The sequence below is a fragment of the Pinus tabuliformis genome, chromosome 7, assembly GCF_031772625.1.
Source record: "Pinus tabuliformis cultivar Carrire ecotype Pingquan chromosome 7, CPIR1, whole genome shotgun sequence".
NCBI classification, from domain to species: Eukaryota; Viridiplantae; Streptophyta; class Pinopsida; order Pinales; family Pinaceae; genus Pinus; species Pinus tabuliformis.
In genome coordinates this window covers 1,825,627,095-1,825,648,156 of record NC_142293.1, presented here as the reverse complement: position 1 = coordinate 1,825,648,156, position 21,062 = coordinate 1,825,627,095, and the positions used below count along the sequence as shown (strand labels likewise).

The 21,062-nt window shown below is 38.7% G+C and overlaps 6 pseudogenes; all 6 read right to left on the bottom strand.

Moving 5' to 3' along the window:
* Positions 1-1,008: 1,008 nt before the first annotated feature.
* LOC149255687 (L-aspartate oxidase 2-a, chloroplastic pseudogene) lies at positions 1,009-2,328 on the bottom strand (annotated as a pseudogene).
* A 760-nt stretch (positions 2,329-3,088) lies between these two features.
* On the bottom strand, positions 3,089-3,811 carry LOC149255686 (cytoplasmic 60S subunit biogenesis factor REI1 homolog 1 pseudogene; annotated as a pseudogene).
* Positions 3,812-3,934: 123 nt separating this feature from the next.
* Positions 3,935-4,852, bottom strand: LOC149255685 (U-box domain-containing protein 45 pseudogene; annotated as a pseudogene).
* A 3,793-nt stretch (positions 4,853-8,645) lies between these two features.
* On the bottom strand, positions 8,646-12,439 carry LOC149255684 (L-aspartate oxidase 2-a, chloroplastic-like; annotated as a pseudogene).
* A 2,405-nt stretch (positions 12,440-14,844) lies between these two features.
* Positions 14,845-15,255, bottom strand: LOC149255683 (L-aspartate oxidase 2-a, chloroplastic pseudogene; annotated as a pseudogene).
* Positions 15,256-16,421: 1,166 nt separating this feature from the next.
* LOC149255682 (cytoplasmic 60S subunit biogenesis factor REI1 homolog 1 pseudogene) lies at positions 16,422-17,207 on the bottom strand (annotated as a pseudogene).
* Positions 17,208-21,062: the final 3,855 nt, after the last annotated feature.

The following is a 21,062-nucleotide window of genomic DNA, read 5'->3' as shown; positions in this document are numbered from 1 at the left end:
GAAGGAAGGCGGGGTTCAAGGCAACATCAAACCAAGCTCAGCCTCGTAGCCAGCCCTACGAGGACAGGAGAGGGCTCTCTCCAGTCAATCTCGATAAAATGAGCAATTAGGGTGCGAGATGACTAAAAATGGGAACTGACTTTAGGCTAGTAAATGGATAGGAAAGGGGTAATTTGATAAATGAATGGGCTTTCTGGGCAGCGTGGGATTGAGAATAGCATGAGCAGGGAGATTAAATCCGAGACACAGATTATCTCAGGAGGCAAGACAGGCAATAAATTTAGCATTCAATTTTGAAATTATATGGAATGAAAAGAATGCTGAGAGGTTGACAAGGGCAATAGATGAATCCTTATCAAACAGAAGAAAACACAAAACATGAATACCTTCCCAAGGCTGAGCAGCAAACTGGATTCTTCCTTTCTCACTTAAAAGTATTCATTCAGAAATGATTATGAAATGAAATGGAAACATAACAAGCTACATATGAAACAAGGGAAAAGAAAAATATTGAATTTACACCACAAGAATCCCAAGAGTGAGAGTTGCATCTTTTCATTAAATCCCTGTCAAAAACTGTACAATGAAGTTTTCCTTCATAGCTCTGCCACTGTTTGCCAGAACTCAGAACCCTTTACAAATGATTTTTTATGAAATAAATAAGCTCCACTATGAGAAAACAAATCGATCCAAATGGGGAGCTGTTAAAACTAAAATCATGAGCATATGAAATGAATCGTCCATCTGCTCTATAGATAGAATGGAATTACGTTATTTCACTTTAAACTTTTTTGAAGATCAATAAAAAGATGACAACTGTAGCTACAGATCATAACTGAAGTGAAAAACAGGAAATCGAACCCTGTTTCTCTTCCCTAGTAGATGTCTCTGATTTAAATTTTGGCTTTTCGGTTTCCGACTTTTTGCCTTCCCTGTGCCTCTTTCACCGCTTGGTTTTTGACTTTTTCACCTTTTGTGTCATTCAAGGCCTTCTGCTTTATGCACTGCTTACAACAATACTGATGTGTTCAATGCGTTATGTGCAAACACAAGTGCTTAAGTAATGAGTTGCTTGCAAGCCTATTGGCACCATGAAGTCCTGTATAGGCAACTCCACCAGCTACATATAGACCCATTATAGGTGTCTCTCCATGAAGTTTAGCTTGAACCCCACCACACATATAATGTGTAGCTGGCACTGCAGGTATAGGACTTTCTGTTATGTCAAGGTCATACTTCAAACACTCAGCAGCAATATTTGAGAAATGATATAATGTTTCCTCCTTAGATCTGTGACTTATATCCAACATAACATATCTCTCATTCTGTTTCTTTAATTGATCATCAATACTGCGTGCCACCACATCTCTAGGTGTAAGTTCTTCTCTGGAATCATACTGTGGCATGAACCTTTCCATAGCTTGATTGTAAAGAATACCACCAGCCCCACAAACAGCTTCACTTATTAAAAATGCATTTTCTCGTGTATGAGGTTTAATTGGTAGACCTTCATCAACTAATGCAGTTGGATGAAATTGTACAAAATTCATATTTGAAATAACTACAGATGCTCTATGTGCCATCACAATACCATCACCAGCTACAACACGAGGATTTGTTGTAGTAGGATAAATATGTCCAGCCCCACCAGATGCAAGTAAAGTTACCCTTGAAATGAAGTAGACCACCTCATTAGTGTTGGTGTTCAATGTGTCCACACCATGATAGTAAATATTTGATCCATCTTCAAACGTAAGCAAGTCTATGGCAAAGTGATGCTCAAACATGGTGATGTTGGGGTTATTAACAACAACCTTCAACAGAGCTCGCTCAATCTCTCTTCCTGTCATATCTGCTACATGAACAATACGGTGATGAGAATTCCCCCCCTCTCTAGCAAGATGTAAGCTACCATCTTCACCATGATCAAAGGATGCACCCATGGTGATCAACTCTTTAACTCTATCTGGGCCTTCTGTGCATACCACCTTTACAGTCTCTTTATCACATAAGTATGCACCAGCAACAATAGTATCCCGAATGTGGTTCTCAACAGAATCTGAAGGAGAAAAAAACTGCACTAACACCACCTTGTGCATAATTTGTATTACTCTCATGTGGTTCAACTTTTGTGATGACTGCCACAGACCCATGTTTTGCAACTTCGAGGGCATATCTAAGACCAGCCACTCCACTACCAATGATAGAAAAATCAAAATATTTAATTGAATTGGCACTTGATTTGGATACATGAACTACCTTTGGAGATTTTCTCTCTTCATTGTCTATGGAGGCCATGCAAAGCTGAGGGCTCTGAAATCGCATATTTTCAAATATCCCCAATGTATATATTTCAATCCTTTTCTTATAGGTGAAGTTCTTCAGCGATGCCTGGGACAGTAGTGAAAGTTGTTTTTGCATTTTATTCCTCCCTGAGTGCATTGCAATGGATAACTGGCCATTGTTCTCCAATACGTGCTATGCATTCATCATAGATGATCTTGTGGAAGAGTTCCTTGTATTGAAGACTTGTGTCATTCAAGGTCGCCTCCTTTGTTTTGCGCCAGAGTCCTGTGGATTTTCCTCATTCGAATCCTTTGTTGTGGATATCTTTGTTTATATTTAGGCATTTAATTTTTGACTTTTCACCTTCCTTCGTCCTCAACATTGATCATTCGTTGCACATTCATTGCATCATATAGTTCCTTGGTATAATTAGTTGGTAGTCTCTTGTCCATCTGTCATTTGAATAAAAACCAATTTTCAATAAACAGGCCTTTGAACGAAGACTTTTCCAGAAAATCCATCGGCGACATGAATGTGATGGCCATAAGAATGCCGACATTCCACCTGTATGTCTACGGTTCTGTAATAATCCATGGTCCGGGCTGCAATTTCTCCTTTAATACCACGCGCATCCAAATCGCAACAAATTCATTACTCTGTCTTAGCAGGATCAAGGCGTATGATTATCCACCCTTTGTCACTTTGAGCAAAGCCACGTAGTTCCTTTATGCACCCTTTGTCACTTTGAGCAGCGTTTGCGTGCGCAGAATGGAGATAGCCATGTAGTTTCTGAGGAACATGCCTACATACGTTTAAATTCAGCCCCAGACGAAAATACATAGGCGTTTTCCAACCATGCATCGGTCTGAGCTGTCTCAAACGAATCACATAATACATCTATGGCAATTGCCTTCACTCCAGAATGTTGTATTTTCTTTAATGAATTGCGCCTCAATATCTTCTCTTTTAATTGCATAATTGCCAAACCCATGCTTTCAGTACCTTGAGACTAATGCACGAGAAAGAGCAACATCTCTCTCAACTGTTGGGTGTGGCCTCTGACAATAATAACAAAGAAATTCACGAGAACCGAGAATTTTGCATGTTGTTCCATTTTTAGACTTTCTTTGGATTACCATTTCAGCCCCTCTAAAGCCAAGTTCAATATTGACATTGAGATTTTCTTTGGTGGGGACTATTTTCATCCCACTTTCGTCCGCGTAACTGCTGCTGTAGTCATAAAAGTCATCTAAATCACTATCTTCTTTTACATCTCCATCTCCGTAGTGTAATTTGCAGTGGTTTTTATAAATCATATGCTTCCTAACAGCTTCTAGACTTGGAAATGGTTTTCGTTTCTCATTGCAATACCAACACATAAAATCGTCGGTCACCTTGAGGCCAAGATAGCTTAGTAATCCATGGAGATCTTTCAAATATTTAGAATTAGGAACAAAAATCCATGCATCATGTGCATATGCTCTACACAACTCTCAATGGTCCCATCTGGCCTAAAATCACACATGGAGCAGCAACTGGAAATCAGGCCTTTGACACAATAGTTGGGAGTTACACCTAAATATGATAACTTTTGCTGAGTTTTCGGGCACATATGATGACCTTCACTGAACCACTTCTCTATGCAGACTCATTCATATGTTTTTCCAGAGGAAATAATCACGGGGTGAGACATTAATTTCAAGGAAATTAGACATCTGTATTCTTCAGGAAGTCCTGGCAGCATGCCTATTGAATTTCTACAAGTTTTCTTTCTTTCTAAGTCCAATGAATGAGGTTTGGCTTCATGCTGATCACTCTCTCTTCCATTCATGTTAGCTTCCTCTACAGAATTTCTCACTGATGGAGAACATGTATCTAAGCTCAGAGGATCAAGATTATCCCAAGATGCATTTCTAAATAGCTTGCTATATTTTCTGAGCAGATGCAGGAGATAAAAAATGATAGACTCTTTCCTTTTGTCTTCCTCACAGCAGGATTTATCAAGCTGCTTCTTTAGACCTCTTTTTTTAATCGACACAGCTCTTGAAGATACTGTGCCCAACCTCATAGCTACATGATGAAAAGTTTCTAGTTCTGATATGTCATTTAAACCACTGGGATCCTTGTTTTGCCTAAGCAATGTAATAACTATATCACCAATTTCCTTTTTTGATGGCTCATGTTCAAATGTTTTTTTCTCGAGCTCCTTGAAAATTTCAGTAATTTGCCAGGCTAAGGAATCTGGCACAAGACTTTCAAGACGCTGTAAACTTTGAAACAAGTCATCCTTGACCCTTTCAAATTTTATCAATAGTGCATCCCCTGTAATTGCCAAGTACATTTTGCTGCAGTCTGCACAGTGTCGAAGAAGTGATTTGGCCTTTTCAAGTGCTAAATGAAAGGCACATAACGCCTAAATACCTGAGTTACGCCTTGGACATACTGCTTCCATTGCAGGAAATATTTTCATAATTTTAATCACAAGCCCAGCAAGTTGTCTGCACATTTCTCCATGTAGCTTAGCATCATTAGCAACTGACCAGAATTGCTCTATAGCAGCGTCCATAGTCCCCATCCAATTAAAAGGAAATGCTAAATTGGAAAATAATTGAGCTGAAACAAATTGAATTTTTGATGAATCGATGATGAATTTCGGCCTTGGGGCTTTGTGTGTCGCGCCTTTCTGCCTGTGTGCCGCGCCATTTGTGTGCGCCGCGCATGTGTTATTTAACACGGCGTGATAGCGCCCAGTGCGCCGCGCACCCTCTGCTTGTGCGCCGCGCTAAATGTCAACACACCATCGGCCCTCTAAAATCACGGCTTCGTTCCTCAAATTTCAACACGACTTTCTCCTTTGGATTTTTTGATATCCTTTGATGCAAATGGATTAATAACTTATATAGAAATGGATAAATATCTTATATAGACATGGATTTCAACTTTTGTTTCTCATTTTGTAATGTTTTTGGCTTTCGCGCTTTTACATTTAACACAACTCTGACATTTGTTTCCTCACTGATTTTCTGAGCTTGAATGATGAATATGTTCTTGTTTTTTGTAGGGATGACTGATGTTGAATTTGGAAAAGGATCATGGCGAGGCTACATGTGAACATCTTCAACTGAAAAACTTTGAATAATTTCATATTTGAAAGTGAATTTAAGGATTTCTTCTTCAAAATAGAATTTTGAAGAAGAATCCCTCTTGAGCATTATTTGATGATGAAATTTCATAATGGAAACTGATTTGGAACCTCTCATACAGACTCAGTCGAAAAAACCCTGGACTCAAGAATTAAAATGACTCTTTTTGACCAAAATGGGATTTGATGACTGCAAATGACGAGAAATGAACCTTGGTGAATTAGACTCTGACAGAGGACTGACAAGACTGAGTCTAACATTGGCTCCAATTGGAATGGCAACTGCCGCTCCGTGAAGGTGCCAAGAATTGTAGATCTTTGGGAGAGCAGATAGTGCCTTTGTCCATTGGGCTACGGAGTCATTATTTCGACAACCAACACAGACTTTGACACCTTTATTGACTGAAACTGGAGTCAAACCGACTCAATTGTGAAACTGAAATGACTTCAAAACTGACTCGACAAACTTTACTAAAAAATACTAAGACCTGAACTTAAAACATAAAGCTGGGTGGTAGTACATGGCTACCCGTGTTTCTGACAAGGCAATATACAATCAAACTATATCAAAATGCCAATGTAGCCAATCAAGTAGATGCCTTCTTGATTGATCCTCTTGATCATATCTCCTGGTCAACAGTAGATACTTGTAACTAGGCATCCAAAAAGCTAATTGACCCTGATCTCCTTCATCACCGATTATTGTAGTAAACACCTTCACTGCTGAATGCAACATATTCGCCTTTGGATCATGAAAAACATGAAGATTTTCCTGCTACTGAAGAAACAAGGTGTCCTTTGCTTCAAATTATGATCTTCCTTCATCATGTACTTTAGTAAAAGTATGCTCCTGGGCTTCAAAAAACTCTGAACAGGTATATGAGCAGATATCTTCTTGGAAAAACATTTCAACACATGAAACATATGAAGAGGAAATTGAATGGAAATCCTGAATGTTTTGATCTTTTGTGGTGTGAATGTACTGTAGGTCATATTCATATGATATGACAGCCAGGTTTTCATGTTCCTTATTACATTCATTAATCATAAGAAGAGAAACTTCATATGATTCTTGAAGCGCACAAATGACATTTCTACCATCTACTAAAGATTCATCCAAAGGAACCTTTTCACCTACTTGAACAAAGATATCCTCTTGTTGTTCATGAATAGACTGGATTACCTTGGTAGGAAGGCTGTGTTCCGATGAGATGAGGGCAATTAGGCCTGTAACTCTGTCTTCTTCATTTGAGGCAGCCTCAACAATGCAATTCTCTTCTATGAGATCCAGAACAACATGTTTTTCCTCATCACAATTCGTCTCTCGATTTGGTTTATCATCATCATTTTCGGAGATTGGAACATCATTTTCCTGCGTATCCTCATTTATTTCAACCAGATCTGAAATAGTACTTCCTTTTTCATCATTTTCAGTCATATGGAAATCTTTAACATGCTGATTTTGATCCTGCTGCAAAGTTTCCTCTAAGAGTTTTGTAGACTTCTGAAACATATTTTCGTACAATGCTTCCATGATCTCTTCATCCATAAAATTATCATCCTCATAATATTTCTCAAGTCTTTCAATAAAACTATGAACATGGCTACAAAAATTCTGAACTAAAGTCAAGGATGTATATGATTCTTTGTACCTTTCAAAAAATACTGCATGAAAATCCTTTAGACAATAAATGGAAGCAAGTGGAAAACTTTCATAACAAGATTGGGATTCATCCTCCAGGGTAGCCATGAAAATTTTCATCAAACAGTCTTCAGGAAACTCGATATTTAATTTATGCACATGAATGTGAAATTTCACCAGATGAAGAGCAGCGTCATTACCTTTCACATTTCTGAACACAGGAAAATTCTTTGACCAGTCTACCTTGGGCATTTTATTTGGAAAGCCTGGGATGTGATCTCGGCTCATGGGAGCGTATCTTCTTGCGATCTGATCCATCTTAAGAAATCTCAAAGCTACTGATCCCTCTGCAGTGGAGTCAACATGAAGGATTGATTGCATGGATTCTTCAGTGAATGGAGTCGCCAGGTGAATGATTTCAGCTGTCTTCTTATGTCTGATCGTTGTTCACCATCAACAATAAGCTCTGAACTCAAGATATGTATTGGGGAAAAATAATCTACAAGTGAACCATTTCGTTCCCCAGTATGGTCGCCACTATGCTAGTGCTCGAATCTGCCTTACGCTGAAGGAAGGCGGGGTTCAAGGAAACATCAAACCAAGCTCAGCCTCGTAGCTAGCCCTACGAGTACAAGAGAGGGCTCTCACCAGTCAATCTCGATAAAATGAACAATTAGGGTGCGAGATGACTAAAAATGGGAACTGATTTTAGGCTAGTAAATGGATAGGAAAGGGGTAATTTGATAAATGACTAAGTTTTCTGGGCAGCGTGGGATTGAGAATAGCATGAGCAGGGAGATTAAATCCAAGACACATATTATCTCAGGAGGCAAGACAGGCAATAAATTTAGCATTCAATTTTGAAATTATATGGAATTAAAAGATTGCTGAGAGGTTGACAAGGGCAATAGATGAATCCTTATCAAACAGAAGAAAACACAAAACATGAATACCTTCCCAAGGCAGAGCAGCAAACTGGATTCTGCCTTTCTCACTTAAAAGTATTCATTTAGAAATGATTATGAAATGAAATGGAAACATAACAAGCTACATATGAAACAAGGGAAAAGACAAATGTTGAATTTACACCACAAGAATCTCAAGAGTCAGAGTTGTAGCTTTTCATTAAATCCCTGTCAAAAACTGTACAGTGAAGTTTTCCTTCACATCTCTCCCACTGTTTGCCAGAACTCAGAACCCTTTACAAATGATTTTTTATGCAATAAATAAGCTCCACTATGAGAAAACAAATCGATCCAAATGGGGAGCTGTTACAACTAAAATCCTGAGGATATGAAATGAACCATCCATTTGCTCTATAGATAGAACGACGTTACATTATTCCACTTGAAACTTTTTTGAAGATCAATAAAAAGATCACAACTGTAGCTGCAGATCATAACTGAAGTGAAAAATAGGAAATCGAACCCTGTTTCTCTGCCCTAGTAGATGTCTCTGATTTAAATTTTGGCTTTTCAGTTTCCGACTTTTTTCGTTCCCTGTGCCTTTTTCACCGCTTGGTTTTCGAGTTTTTCACCTTTTGTGTCATTCAAGGCCTTCTACTTTATGCACTGCTTACAACAATACTGATGTGTTCAATGCTTTCTGTGCAAACACAAGTGCTTCAAGTAATGATTTGCTTGCAAGCCTATTGGCACCATGAAGTCCTATACAGGAAACTCCACCAGCTACATATAGACCCATTATAGGTGTCTCTCCATGAATTTTAGCTTGAACCCCACCACACATATAATGTGCAGCTGGCACTGCAGGTATAAGACTTTCTGTTATGTCAAGGTCATACTTCAAACACTCAGCAGCAATATTTGAGAAATGATATAAGGTTTCCTCCTTGGCTCTGTGACTTATATCCAACAGAACATATCTCTCATTCAGTTTCTTTAATTGATCATCAATACTCCATGCCACCACATCTCTAGGTGCAAGTTATCCTCTGGAATCATGCTGTGGCATGAACCTTTCCATAACTTGATTGTAAAGAATACCACCAGCCCCACAAACAACTTCACTTATTAAAAATGCATTTTCTCGTGTATGAGGTTTGATTGGTAGACCTTCATCAGCTAATGCATTTGGATGAAATTGTACAAACTTCATATTTGAAACAATTGCAGATGCTCTATGTTCCATCGAAATACCATCACCAGCCGCAACACGAGGATTTGTGGTAGTAGGATAAATATGTCCAGCCCCACCAGATGCAAGTAAAGTTACCCTTGAAATGAAGCGGACCACCTCATTAGTGTCGGTGTTCAATGTGTCCAAACCATGACAGTAAATATTTGATCCATCTTCAAACGTAAGCAAGTCTATGGCAAAGTGATGCTCAAACATGGCGATGTTTGGGGTTATTAACAACAGCCTTCAATAGAGCTCGCTCAATCTCTCTTCCTGTCATGTCTACTGCATGAACAATACGGTGATGAGAATGCCCCCTTCTCTAGCAAGATGTAAGCTACCATCTTCACCATGATCAAACTCTTTAACTCTATCTGGGCCTTCTGTGCATACCACATTTACAGTCTCTTTATCACATAAGTATGCACCAGCAACAACAGTATCTTGAATGTGGTTCTTGACAGAATCTGAAGGAGCAAAAAACTGCACTAACACCACCTTGTGCATAATTTGTATTACTCTCATGTGGTTCAACTTTTTTGATGACTGCCATAGACCCATGTTTTGCAACTTCAAGGGCATATCTAAGACCAACCACTCCACTACCAAATCAAAATATTTAATTGAATTGGCACTTGATTTGGATACATGAACTGCCTTTGGAGATTTTCTCTCTTCATTGTCTATGGAGGCCATGCAAAGCTGAGGGCTCTGAAATCGCATATTTTCAAATATCCCCAATGTATATCTTTCAATCCTTTTCTTATAGGTGAAGTTCTTCAGCGATGTCTAGGATAGTAGTAGAAGTTGTTTTTGCATTTTATTCCTCCCTGAGTGCATTGCAGTGGATAACTGGCCATGGTTTTCCAATACATGCTTTGCATTCATCATAGATGATCTTGTGGAAGAGTTCCTTGTATTGAAGACTTGTGTCATTCAAGGTCGCCTCCTCTGTTTTCCGCCAGAGTCCTGTGGATTTTCCTCATTCGAATCCTCTGTTGTGGATATCTTTGTTTATATTTAGGCATTTAATTTTTGACTTTTCACCTTCCTTCGTCCTCAACATTGATCATTCGTTGGACATTCATTGCATCATATAGTTCCTTGGTATAATTAGTTGGTAGTCTCTTGTCCATCTGTCATTTGAATAAAAACAAATTTTCAATAAACAGGCCTTTGAAAGAAGACTTTGCCAGAAAATCCATCGGCGACATGAATTTGATGGCCATAAGAATGCCGACATTCCACCTGTACGTCTACGGTTCTATAATAATCCATGGTCCGGGCTGCAATTTCTCCTTTAATACCACGCACATCCAAATCATAACAAATTCATTACTCTGTCTTAGCAGGATCAAGGCGTATGATTATCCACCCTTTGTCACTTTGAGCAAAGCCACGTAGTTCCTTTATGCACTCTTTGTCACTTTGAGCAGCGTTTGCGTGCCCAGAATGGAGATAGCCATGTAGTTTCTGAGGAACATGCCTACATACGTTTAAATTCAGCCCCAGCCGAAAATACATAGGCGTTTTCCAACCATGCATCGATCTGAGCTATCTCAAACGAATCACAGAATACATCTATGGCAATTGCCTTTCTTTAATGAATTGCGCCTCAATATCTTCTCTTTTGATTGCATAATTTCCAAACCCATGCTTTCAGTACCTTGAGACTAATGCACAAGAAAGAGGAACATCTCTCTCAACTGTTGGGCATGGCCTCTGATAGTAATAACAAAGAAATTCACGAGAACCGAGAATCTTGCATGTTGTTCCATTTTTAGACTTTCTTTGGATTACCATTTCAGCCCCTCTAAAGCCAAGTTCAATATTGACATTGAGATTTTCTTTTGTGGGGACTATTTGCATCCCACTTTCGTCCGTGTAACTGCTGTTGTAGTCATAAAATTCGTCTAAATCACTATCTTCTTTTTCATCTCCATCTCCGTAGTGTAATTTGCAGTGGTTTTTAGAAATCATATGCTTCCTAACAGCTTCTAGACTTGGAAATGGTTTTCGTTTCTCATTGCAATACCAACACATAAAATCGTCGGTCACCTTGAGGCCAAGATAGCTTAGTAATCCACGGAGATCTTTCAAATATTCAGCATCAGGAACAAAAATCCATGCATCTTGTGCATATGCTCTACACAACTCTCAATGGTCCCATCTGGCCTGAAATCACATATGAAGCAGCAACTGGCAATCAGGCCTTTGACACAATAGTTGGGAGTTACACCTAAATATGATAACTTTTGCTGAGTTTTCGGGCACATATCATGACCTTCACTGAACCACTTGTCTATGCAGACTCATTCATACGTTTTTCCAGAAGAAATAATCACAGGGTGAGACATTAATTTCAAGGAAATTGGACATCTGTATTCTTTAGGAAGTCCTCGCAGCATGCCTATTGAATTTCTACAAGTTTTCTTGCTTTCTAAGTCCAATGAATGAGGTTTGGATTCATGCTGATCACTCTCTCTTCCATTCATGTTAGCTTCCTCTACAGAATTTCTCACTGATGGAGAACATGTATCTAAGCTCATAGGATCAAGATTATCCCAAGATGCATTTCTAAATAGCTTGTTATATTTTCTGAGTAGATGTAGGAGATAAAAAATGATAGACTCCTTCCTTTTGTCTTCCTCACAGCAGGATTTATCAAGCTGCTTCTTTAGACCTCTTTTTTTAATCGACACAACTCTTGAAGATACTATGCCCAACCTCATAGCTGCATGATGAAAAGTTTCTAGTTCTGGTATGTCATTTAAACCACTGGGATCCTTGTTTTCCCTAAGCAATGTAATAATTCTATCACCAATTTCCTTTTCTGATGGCTCAAGTTCAAATGTTGTTTTCTCGAGCTCCTTGAAAATTTCAGTAATTTGCCAGGCTAAGGAATCTGGCACAAGAACTTCAAGATGCTGTAAACTTTGAAACAAGTCATCCTTGACCCTTTCAAATTTTATCAATAGTGCATCCCCTGTAATTGCCAAGTACATTTTTCTGCAGTCTGCACAGTGTCGAAGAAGCGATTTGGCCTTTTCAAGTGCTAAATGAAAGGCACATAACGCCTAAATACCTGACTTACTCCTTGGACGTACTGCTTCCATTGCAGGAAATATTTTCATCATTTTAATCACAAGCCTAGCAAGTTGTCGGCACATTTCTCCATGTAGCTTAGCATCATTAGGAGCTAACCATAATTGCTCTATAGCAGCGTCCATAGTCCCCATCCAATTAAAAGGAAATGCTAAATTGGAGAATAATTGAGCTGAAACAAATTGAGTTTTTGATGAAACGATGATGAATTTCGGCCTTGGGGCTTTGTGCGTCGCGCCTTTCTGCCTGTGTGCCGCGCCATTTGTGTGCGCCGCGCATGTGTTATTTAACACGGCGTGATAGCGCCCAGTGCGTCGCGCACCCTCTGCCTGTGCGCCGCGCTGAATGTCAACACACCATCGGCCCTCTAAAATCACGGCTTCGTTCCTCAAATTTCAACACGACTTTCTCGTTTGGATTTTTTGATATCCTTTGATGTAAATGGATTAATAACTTCTATAGAAATGGATAAATATCTTATATAGACATGGATTTCAACTTTTGTTTCTCATTTTGTAATGTTTTTGGCTTTCGCGCTTTTACATTTAACACAACTCTGACATTTGTTTCCTCACTGATTTTCTGAGCTTGAATGATGAATATGTTCTTGTTTTTTGTAGGGATGACTGATGTTGAATTTGGAAAAGGATCATGGCGAGGCTACATGTGAACATCTTCAACTGAAAAAATTTGAATAATTTCATATTTGAAAGTGAATTTAAGGATTTCTTCTTCAAAATAGAGTTTTGAAGAAGAATCCCTCTTGAGCATTATTTGATGATGAAATTTCGCAATGGAAACAGATTTGGAACCTCTCATACAGACTCAGTCGAAAAAACCTTGGACTCAAGAATTAAAATGACTCTTTTTGACCAAAATGGAATTTGATGACTGCAAATGACGAGAAATGAACCTTGGTGAATTAGACTATGACAGAGGACTGACAAGACTGAGTCTAACATTGGCTCCAATTGGGATGGCAACTGCCGCTCCGTGGAGGTGCCAAGAATTGTAGATCTTTGGGAGAGCAGATAGTGCCTTTGTCCATTGGGCTACGGAGTCACTATTTCGACAACCAACACAGACTTTGACACCTTTATTGACTGAAACTGGACTCAAACCGACTCAACTGTGAAACTAAAATGACTTAAAAACTGACTCGACAAACTTTACTAAAAAATACTAAGACCTGAACTTAAAACTTAAAGCTGGGTGGTAGTACATGGCTACCCGTGTTTCTGACAAGGCAATATACAATCAAACTATATCAAAATGCCAATGTAGCCAATCAAGTAGATGCCTCTGCAGTGGAGTCAACATGAAGGATTGATTGCATGGATTCTTCAGTGAATGGAGTCGCCAGGTGAATGATTTCATCTATCTTCTTATGTCTGATCGTTGTTCACCATCAACAATCAGCTCTGAACTCGAGATATGTACTGGGGCAAAATAATCTACAAGTAAACCATTTCGTTCCCCAGTATGGTCACCACTATGCTAGCACTCGAATCTGCCTTACGCTGAAGGAAGGCGGGGTTCAAGGAAACATCAAACCAAGCTCAGCCTCATAGCTAGCCCTACGAGGATAGGAGAGGGCTCTCTCTAGTCAATCTCGATAAAATGAGCAATTAGGGTGCGAGATGACTAAAAATGGGAACTGATTTTAGGCTAGTAAATGGATAGGAAAGGGGTAATTTGATAAATGACTGGGTTTTCTGGGCAGCATGGGATTGAGAATAGCATGAGCAGGGAGATTAAATCCGAGACACATATTATCTCAGGAGGCAAGACAAGCAATAAATTTAGCATTCAATTTTGAAATTATATGGAATGAAAAGATTGCTGAGAGGTTGACAAGGGCAATAGATGAATCCTTATCAAACAGAAGAAAACACAAAACATGAATACCTTCCCAAGGCAGAGCAGCAAACTGGATTCTGCCTTTCTCACTTAAAAGTATTCTTTTAGAAATGATTATGAAATGAAATGGAAACATAACAAGCTACATATGAAACAAGGGAAAAGACAAATGTTGAATTTACACCACAAGAATCTCAAGAGTAAGAGTTGTAGCTTTTCATTAAATCCCTGTCAAAAACTGTACAATGAAGTTTTCCTTCACATCTCTCCCACTGTTTGCCAGAACTCAGAACCCTTTACAAATGATTTTTTATGCAATAAATAAGCTCCACTATGAGAAAACAAATCGATCCAAATGGGGAGCTGTTACAACTAAAATCCCGAGGATATGAAATGAACCATCCATTTGCTCTATAGATAGAACGGCGTTACATTATTCCACTTGAAACTTTTTTGAAGATCAATAAAAAGATGACAACTGTAGCTGTAGATCATAACTGAAGTGAAAAATAGGAAATCGAACCCTGTTTCTCTGCCCTAGTAGATGTCTCTGATTTAAATTTTGGCTTTTCAGTTTCCGACTTTTTTCGTTCCCTGTGCCTTTTTCACCGCTTGGTTTTCGAGTTTTTCATCTTTTGTGTCATTCAAGGCCTTCTACTTTATGCACTGCTTACAACAATACTGATGTGTTCAATGCTTTCTGTGCAAACACAAGTGCTTCAAGTAATGATTGGCTTGCAAGCCTATTGGCACCATGAAGTCCTATACAGGAAACTCCACCAGCTAAATATAGACCCATTATAGGTGTCTCTCCATGAAGTTTAGCTTGAACCCCACCACACATATAATGTGCAGCTGGCACTCCAGGTATAGGACTTTCTGTTATGTCAAGGTCATACTTCAAACATTCAGCAGCAATATTTGAGAAATGATACAACGTTTCCTCCTTGGCTCTGTGACTTATATCCAACAGAACATATCTCTCATTACGTTTCTTTAATTGATCATCAATACTCCATGCCACCACATCTCTAGGTGCAAGTTCTCCTCTGGAATCATGCTGTGGCATGAACCTTTCCATAGCTTGATTGTAAAGAATACCACCAGCCCCACAATCAGCTTCACTTATTAAAAATGCATTTTCTCGTGTATGAGGTTTAATTGGTAGACCTTCATCATCTAATGCATTTGGATGAAATTGTATGAGGTTTTATCTGGGCCTTCTGTGCATACCACCTTTACAGTCTCTTTATCACATAACTATGCACCAGCAATAATAGTATCCCGAATGTGTTTCTTGACAGAATCTGAAGGAGCAAAAAACTGCACTAACACCACCTTGTGCATAATTTGTATTACTCTCATGTGGTTAAAATTTTGTGATGACTGCCACAGACCCATGTTTTGCAACTTCAAGGGCATATCTAAGACCAACCACTCCACTACCAAATCAAAATATTTAATTGAATTGGCACTTGATTTAGATCCATGAACTGCCTTTGGATATTTTCTCTCTTCATTGTCTATGGAGGCCATGCAAAGCTGAGGGCTCTGAAACCGCATATTTTCAAATATCCCCAATGTATATCTTTCAATCCTTTTCTTATAGGTGAAGTTCTTCAGCGATGTCTAGGATAGTAGTAAAAGTTGATTTTGCATTTTATTCCTGCCTGAGTGCATTGCAGTGGTAACTGGCCATGGTTTCCCAATACATACTTTGCATTCATCATAGATGATCTTGTGGAAGAGTTCCTTGTATTGAAGACTTGTTTCATTCAAGGTCACCTCCTCTGTTTTCTGCCGGAGTCCTGTGGATTTTCCTCGTTCGAATCCTCTGTTTATATTTAGGCATTTAATTTTTGACTTTTCACCTTCCTTCGTCCTCAACATTGATCACCTGTTGCACATTCATTGCATCATATAGTTCCTTGGTATAATTAGTTGGTAGTCTCTTGTTCATCTGTCATTTGAATAAAAACCAATTTTCAATAAACATGCCTTTGAACGAAGACTTTTCCAGAAAATCCATCGGCGACATGAATTTGATGGCCATAAGAATGCCGACATTCCACCTGTACATCTACGATTCTGTAATAATCCACGGTCCGGGCTGCAATTTCTCCTTTAATACCACGTGCATCCAAATCGCAACAAATTCATTACTCTTTCTTAGCAGGATCAAGGCATATGATTATGCACCCTTTGTCACTTTGAGCAAAGCCACGTAGTTCCTTTATGCGCCCTTTGTCACTTTGAGCAGCCTTTGCATGCCCAGAATGGAGATAGCCACGTAGTTTCTGAGGAACAGGCATACATATGTTTAAATTCAGCTCCAGCCGAAAAGACATAGGCGTTTTCCAACCATGAATTGGTCTGAGCTGTCTCAAGCGAATCACAAAATACATCTATGGAAATTGCATTCACTCCAGAATGTTGTATTTTCTTTAATGCATTGCACCTCAATATCTTCTCTTTTGATTGCACGGTTGCCAAACCCATGCTTTCAATACCTTGAGACTAATGCACGAGAAAGAGCAACATCTCTCTCAACTATTGGGCGTGACCTCTGACAGTAGTAATGAAGAAATTCACGAGAACCAAGCATCTTTCATGTTGTTCCATTTTTAGACTTTCTTTGGATTACCAGTTCAGCCCCTCTATCGCCAAGTTCAATATTGACATTGAGATTTTCTTCTGTGGAGACTATTTGCATCCCACTTTCGTGTGTGTAACTGCTGCTATAGTCATAAGTGTCATCTAAATCACTATCTTCTTTCTCATCTCCATCTCCGTAGTGTAATTTGCAGTGGTTTTTAGAAATCATATGCTTCCTAACAGCTTCTAGACTTGGAAATGGTTTTCGTTTCTCATTGCAATACCAACACATAAAATCGTCAGTCACCTTGAGGCCAAGATAGCTTAGTAATCCATGGAGATCTTTCAAATATTTATCATCAGGAACAAAAATCCATGCATCTTGTGCATATGCTCTACACAACTCTCAATGGTCCCATCTGGCTTGAAATCACACATGGATCAACAACTCGCAATCGGGCCTTTGACACAGTAGTTGGGGGTTACACCTAAATATGATAACTTTTGTTGAGTTTTTGGGCACATATCATGACCTTCACTGAACCACTTCTCTATGCAGACTCGTTCATACGTTTGTCCAGAGGAAATAATCACAAGGTTAGACATTAATTTCAAGGAAATTGGACATCTGAATTCTTAAGGAAGTCTTGGCAGCATGCCTATTGAATTTCTAGAAATTTTCTTGCTTTCTAAGTCCAATGAATGAGGTTTGGATTCATGCTGATCACTCTCTCTTCCATTCATGTTAGCTTCCTCTACAGGATTTCTCACTGATGGAGAACATGTATCTAAGCTCAGAGAATCAAGATTATCCCTAGATGCATTTCTAAATAGCTTGCTATATTTTCTGAGCAGATGCAGGAGATAAAAAATGATAGACTCCTTCCTTTTGTCTTCCCCACAGTAGGATTTATCAAGCTGCTTCTTTAGACCTCTTTTTTCAATCGACACAGCTCTTGAAGATACTATGCCCAACATCATAGTTGCATGATGAAAAGTTTCTAGTTCTGATATGTCATTTAAACCACTGGGATCCTTGTTTTTCCTAAGCAATGCAATAACTCTATCACCAATTTCCTTTTGTAATGGCTCAAGTTAAAATGTTGTTTTCTCGAGCTCCTTGAAAATTTCAACAATCTGCCAGGCTAAGGAATCTGGCACAAGAACTTCAAGGCGTTGTAAACTTTGAAACAAGTCGTCCTTGACCCTTTCAAATTTTATCAATAGGGCATCCCCTGTAATTTCCAAGGACAGTTTGCTGCAGTCTGCACAGTGTCGAAGAAGCGATTTGGCCTTTTCAAGTGCTAAATGAAAGGCACATAATGCCTGAATACCTGACTTACGCCTTGGACGTACTGCTTCCATTGCAGGAAATATTTTCATCATTTTAATCACAAGCCTAGCAAGTTGTCTGCACATTTCTCCATGTAGCTTAGCATCATTAGCTGCTGACTAGAATTTCTCTATAGCAGCGTCCATAGTCCCCATCTAATTAAAAGGAAACGCTAAATTGTAGAAGAATTGAGCTTAAACAAATTGCGTTTTTGATGAATTGATGATGAATTCGGCCTTGGGGCTATGTGCGTCGTGCCCTTCTGCCTGTGCGCTGCGCCGTTTTTGTGCGCCGTGCACGTGTTATTTAACACGGAGTGATAGTGCCCAGTGTACCGCGTGCCCTCTGTGCACCGAGCCCCTCTGCCTGTTCACCACACTGAATGTCAACACACCATCGGCCCTCTAAAATCACGGCTCCGTTCCTAGAATTTCAACATGACTTTCTCCTTTGGATTTTTTGATATCCTTTGATGCAAATGGATTAATAACTTATATAGACATGGAGAAATATCTTATATAGACATGGATTTCAACGTTGTTTCTCATTTTGTAATGTTTTTGGCTTTGGCGCTTTTACATTTAACACAACTCTGACATTTGTTTCCTCACCGATTTTCTGAGCTTGAATGATGAAATTGCTCTTGTTTTTTGCAAGGATGACTGATGTTGAATTCGGCAAAGGATCATGACGAGGCTGCATGTGAACATCTTCAACTGAAAAAACTTTGAATAATTTCATATTTGAAAGCGAATTTAAGGATTTCTTCATCAAAACAGAGTTTTGAAGAAGAATCCCTCTTGAGCATTATTTGATGATGAAATTTTGTAATGGAAACTGATTTGGAACCTCTCATGCAGACTCAGTCGACAAAACCCTGGACTCAAGAATTAAAATGACTCTTTTTGACCAAAATGGCATTTGATGACTACAAATGATGAGAAATGAACCTTGGTGAATTAGACTCCGACAGAGGACTGACAAGACTGAGTCTAACACTTGGTAGGTGAAACAACATTTTTTACTATGAACATCAATATCAAACTTTCTGTAATCACAAAACCTAACCCTGACAAGTTGTTGATCAAGTAGACCTTGAGTAACTATTTCAAACCAACTTTTGGCTGAGGCTTAGCCTCCTCAACCTCAGAGGGATCTCTCACTAGGTTAAAGATTTCGATAATGGATTAGATGGCTAACTCTATGAAACAAATGAAGGAGTGTAAAGAGTTGAAACACAGTCAATAAACAGCCATTGGGCTTATGGAGTCAAAAAATTCTTAGTATGAACATGGAAGTCAGGGCATCAAAAGTTCAATATATTAGTTAAGACATAGGAACATGTAGGAAACACAGTCTACAAATGCATTAAGGAAGTTAGAGCATTTCCAATGAGTTCTAAGTATCATACATTCATACTACTGCAAATAAGGAAATTAGGAAAAACATAAACAAGCCACCATTGAACTATTTCTGAATCTTGAGAAGTAAAGCCAAAGTCTGTATTCATAAAAAACATAATCTTCTAGAATGACACAATATGAGTGTTTTCTCTGAAAATTTCCAGCCCCTGGTGCATTACATCTCTTGTCATATATAGAGTTTCCTTACAAGCTTGAATTCCTTCCTCCAGCAAGAGGGGAATTTGAATTTCTCTAGAGATGACACCTATTGAACTTCAAACAAATTATTAATTACAACTGACTGTAAACTAACAATCTTAGAGACCTAATTTGACTAGGAGTGTAACTCCTTATCTATGCTGGCAACAACCTTAGTTATGAAAACAAACGCGTTCTTTAACATCTGTCCCTCTTCATCTTTGGCTTGAGTGATGACTTTAAACTTCATGCTGGCCTTTGATTGTTTGTCCTTTAACTATCCATAGATACTAGGAAAATTGCCCTTGTTTTTTTTGCTTTGGTCTTCAAAGTGGTTGCTCGAATTCTGTTAACAATTTTATCCCTTTTAATAACATGTGATGCCTTGAATTAGTCTAGAGGTCTTGCTCATATAATCTTGCTAAGACAAAACCCCTTAGAAGCTGGTTGAAGAATGACAACTGTCTGAGCTACAAAATGACTATTGTTTTCATAGCGCAGAGCTTGGAGATATTAAATGCCTCTCATTCTTTGAATTTTTCTTTGCTTAGTATTCAAAAATTTTGAGGTGGCCCTTTTGTGTCTTCTACAGCAGCATTCTTACTGTTATCACTGAAAAAATTTCAAAAAATTTTGGACAACTGGTATGGTTCCAAAGTTTTATCATTAGTCCCGGTCAAAGTCATTTTTATTGTTTTTTTTTAAGGAGTCTAGAACATAGAGTGGATTCTTGTTCCCATTGCTAAATAAGGTCAACAATCTTGTTTTAACTATCATTAGTCCCACATTGGTTCATAGGTTGCATGTGTTAAGACTATTTTAAAGTTGGCATGCACTACGAAATCAACTAGGAGCTTTCGTAGCGCAAACTCATAAAAATACACTATGTGCGCTACGAAAACAGGGATTCGTAACTAGGATATTTCGTAGCGTAAAACACAAAATTTGTACTGGCTGCACTACGAAATCGGGGATTCATGCCAGATCTTGTCTAGCTGTCTTTTCCATCAAAATCTGTTAATATTTCATCACCATGTGTCAGTCCATGAACCATGCCTATCACATGCAACCATTCATTCTTATCATTAGATTCGTTAGATGTCTTGTACACATTCTTTCAAATTTCAAAAAATGTAAGGTGAGGTGAGTTAGTCTTGGCTTTTCCTGTGTTCTTTTCATGCATAAGAAGACAATTGGCAAGCTTAAGGACGACACTCAGTAGAACTTTTTAAAAGCTCAAGCGAGGAAGTTCTCAGTTTCAAGTTCAAGCGAGGCAATGTTCAAACCAATACAGTGCAGGTTTATCTTCAAGTTTCCTTACAAGGATTTCGTAGACATGTCTGAAGAAAGGAAAAATCA